The sequence below is a fragment of the Nannospalax galili genome, unplaced genomic scaffold (genome assembly GCF_000622305.1).
Source record: "Nannospalax galili isolate Female #2095 unplaced genomic scaffold, S.galili_v1.0 scaffold1699, whole genome shotgun sequence".
Taxonomy (NCBI): Eukaryota; Metazoa; Chordata; class Mammalia; order Rodentia; family Spalacidae; genus Nannospalax; species Nannospalax galili.
The window spans coordinates 377,497-381,512 of record NW_008343576.1 but is presented as its reverse complement, the minus strand read 5'-3'; the positions used below and the strand labels follow the sequence as shown (position 1 = coordinate 381,512).

At 41.7% G+C, this 4,016-nt stretch overlaps 1 pseudogene; it reads left to right on the top strand.

Moving 5' to 3' along the window:
* The first annotated feature begins 70 nt into the window (after positions 1 to 70).
* On the top strand, positions 71 to 1,950 carry LOC103739403 (annotated as a pseudogene).
* Positions 1,951 to 4,016: the final 2,066 nt, after the last annotated feature.

Here is a 4,016-nt window from a genome sequence, read left to right as displayed (position 1 = left end):
CAACTCTCGGGAAGTATCCTGTCAACAAGAAAAGCTAAGCCTGGGTCATGCTTTCCTTTCTCCAGCAGACATGATTGAGTGCCTGAACTGTCCAGATGACAAGTACACTGCAGAGAGAGATCACTGCTTCCAGAGAGCTGTGACCTATCTGGCTTATGAAGACCCCTTGGGGATGGCTCTGGCCTGCACAGCCTTATTCTTAACTGCACTCACAGTTGTTATACTTGGAGTTTTTGTGAAACACCTAGACACTACCATTGTGAAGGCCAATAATCAGACTCTCAGCTACATCCTGCTCCTCTCCCTCACCTTCTGTTTTCTCTGCTCCTTTATCTTCATTGGCCATCCCAGGACAATCATCTGCATCCTGCAGCAGACCAAGCTTGGACTTTCATTCATGGTGCCTGTTTCCACTGTCTTGGCCAAAACTATTACTGTGGTTCTGGCCTTCCAGGTCACTGTTCCAGGAAGAAGGATGAGGGGCTTGCTGGTGTCAGGGGCAACTAAGTACATCATTCCCATCTGCACCCTGTTCCAGATTATTCTCTGTGGAATCTTGATGGGAACTTCTCCCTTTATTGTCACTGATCCACAATCTGAGGGTGAACATACCACCATTCTGTGTAACAAAAGATTAATCACTGTCTTCTACTTTGTCCTGGGCCTGGGATGCCTGGGCTCCCGGGCCTTGGGAATTTTCACTGTGGCTTCCATGGCCAGAAACCTGCCTGACACATTCAACGAAGCCAAGTTCCTGACATTCAGCATGCTGGTGTTCTGCAGTATCTGGGCCACCTTCCTCCCTGTCTACCACAGCACCAAGGCACCAAGGGGAAGGGCCTGTTGGCTGTGAAGTCTTCTCCATCTTGGCCTCCCGTGCAGTCCTCCTTGTTTGCATCTTTGCACACAAATGTTTCATTATTTTATTAAGATCAGAGAGAAATTCTCTTCAAAATTTCAGGATGAAGACACATAGAACCAGTCTGATTTCTTAAGTTTTAACTGACGCCTATACAAAAGTGGAAGGCCTGACGACAACAGTGTGCCATTCTGACACCAAATACTGTACTGTAATGTGAGGTTGCCATTGACAAATAATTCTTATTTTTCTATGTAATTACCCTTGGACTACTAAAATCTCAGGCATCATATTTCAAACTTTAACACTGGATTTCATTTTGGGGGTCCTGCCCTTAAGTCTAAAAGTTCATTTGTCAGCCAGACTATCCTTGCCCTGGTGAGCACCTTTATGTCTTTGTGCACTCTCTCCTCCATCGTACTCATCTATTTGTCTATTTGGAAGAAATCTAGTCTGTGGCTGGTGAACATCTGCACTCATCATGAGTGTTTCCCAGTGGTCTTCCCCTACAACCTCATGAGCTGTGACTCCAGACCGTCCAGGCTCTGCTCTGATTGGATAAAGAATTCAAAACCCTCAAAAGTTATAAGAAATTTAAAATTGAATGCATATCCACAGTGCCAGTTTGACTTATCACAGACTCATAAGAGCTTCACAGACCATCGGTAATTGATGGACATGTCATCAATTTTGGAGCGTTCAATCCCATAACTTCTGAATAATCTATTTCATTAGAATTGTATGAAAAGTAATGATAAAATTGGAGACAGTTTGAGACAGACATTCAAAAAACTGAAGAAAGCTAACTCGTGTGTTTTAGAGTAGCAAATTGTATTCTCCTCACCTGGAGTGTAAACCCAGTTTCCGGGAGTAAAAGTCAAGGTGTGAACTTTGTACAATTCTGTATAGGAGTAGAGCCATTCATTTAAAGTACAGTGCTCTGGAAGGACTTCAAAGTGTTAAATACTTTTCTTCTGTTTCAGTAGAAAATAGGAGACCACAAATCTATGTCATCAATGACTGAGATCTGTTGAGTTTGATTTCTTTTAAAAGATATGTTGTCTGAATGTCTTCTGGGTCATGTATTTGAATGCAGGACTACTTAGAATTCATAATTTATAGAGTATTTTTATCGAGCATAAAAGCAGTCAAACTTCACATTTGAAAATTCATCAGCATTAAGTGTAAAGGGGTATGGTAACCTTCAACTACATTTACACTGAAGAAATGTCATGAGTGTAGTGCTTTAGCTTTTCTTGTCACTGGGACAGAAAAGCTGACATAAGCAACTTAAGGGAGGACAGATTCAATTTGCCTCAATTTCAGTCCATCATGGTGGCAATCGGCAGCAGAGTTCATGGTGAGAATGTGACTCAGACTTTTGTCACATCCAGCAGATCAAAAGGTAGAACTCAGACCTGAAGCAAAGGGTCCATTGCCTTCAAGGCTTGGCCCCCAACATGGATACCTACTTCCTCCATCTACTTCAACTTCCTGAAGCTTCCACCAATCTCTCAGAACACCACTACCATTGGGACAAATATTGACACACAGTAAGTAACCTGTTATGAACACATCACTTTTAAACCATAACATATGGCTTATCTGATTCTAAAGGATGACAGAACCTACCTGCTGCCAACTGTTTGTAGTGCTTTTCTTTTGATGGACACAAGAATTCCAGTATTATTTGTGGGTGTTGTCCTGTTAAGACTTACTATTCCTTGTGGGGATAGCAAAAATGTCAAGTATATATGTCATAAACTTCATTTTCTTCAGAACTTCCATATCTACTATCCTTTGAAAATAACTTACCATGAATTCTATAAAAAGGTAATTAAGTTTTTTTTCTGTTTTTATATATTCTTAATTTTCTGAGACAAGAGATCATGTTGCCCAGATGTCTCCAAGCTTTCCATATAGATGAATATATTCCTGAACACACAATCTGCCCACCTCTGCCTCCTGAGTATGTTATAGCTATGGACCACTCTGCCAGCTAGGACCACTGATCTCTGTTGTAGCATATTTTATAGTTTTGTTTGTATCTCTTAGAAACACTAAGAGATACACTTTAGATACCACTAAACATGCTGCACGTTTTAGTGGCAGGACAGAGAGAAATGAAGCTGGAAATGAGCAGGAAGTTTCCTCCCTGCTAGCTATCCAGCAGAGTGCTGGAAGGTGCTACACATGATGCTGGGGGAGACAAGTTATCCGAAGTCTTTCCCAGCTGTGGACCCCACAAGCTACAGCAGTGATAAGCCTAGCAAGTATGCCTACTGTGTTTGTAGCCGCATGACTGATATACTGATACGCGGTAACCAACTGCTTTCTCAATGGATTTCAGGCTTGCTCCACAGGTGGAAGCTCATGCTTGGTGATATACACTGCTTAACATTCCATTGCTTGGGAGGTCAAGGACCAGTGGGGACTATCCTTCTAAAGGGATACACTGTCAAATGCCTTCTAAGTACTCATAGTTGTTCCCCTGGATTCCTGCTTCTCTCAGTCTTCATCAGAAAGCTTCTTATTGCAGTAAACCACAGTTACTGGACAGTTAGTCACAACTAATTAAAGTACTTAGAATAAACATTTGTTTGAGTGTTTTCCCCTAAGCAGGATATCTATATCATCTGCTCGAGGGTTCAGGGAGCATATCTGAAGAGATACAGAAAGCATGTAAGAGCCAGAAGAAAGCCAAGAGTACATAGAAACGTTGTCCTCTAATCATGACATGGCTACTGAGTCATGAAATCATAGCAACAGGTGTACCTGCACAAGACTGGGCCTCTCGACATTTCATCCTAGATGGGAGGACTTTGAGAGGCTCCAGCTATACCTGAGGAACTACAGTCACTTAATGGTTGCTTGAGTGGGGGAGTCATATTTCTCAGAGGTATAGACACCAGTAAGTTGTCCATCTACCAGTAAATAAGCCTTACCATGCTTATACTGTCAGCCATATTTAAATGCAGGGGGCCATAAAGGACATGAAAATAGAAGAGAGACATATTGAGATAAAGAGGAATAGTAAGAAGGATGAGAGGGCATAAGGAAGGATATGACCAAAGCACGTTTATATATACATATGTGTGTGTGTGTGTGTGTGTGTATATATATATATGTATATACTGTGTGTATGTATGCAATGGTG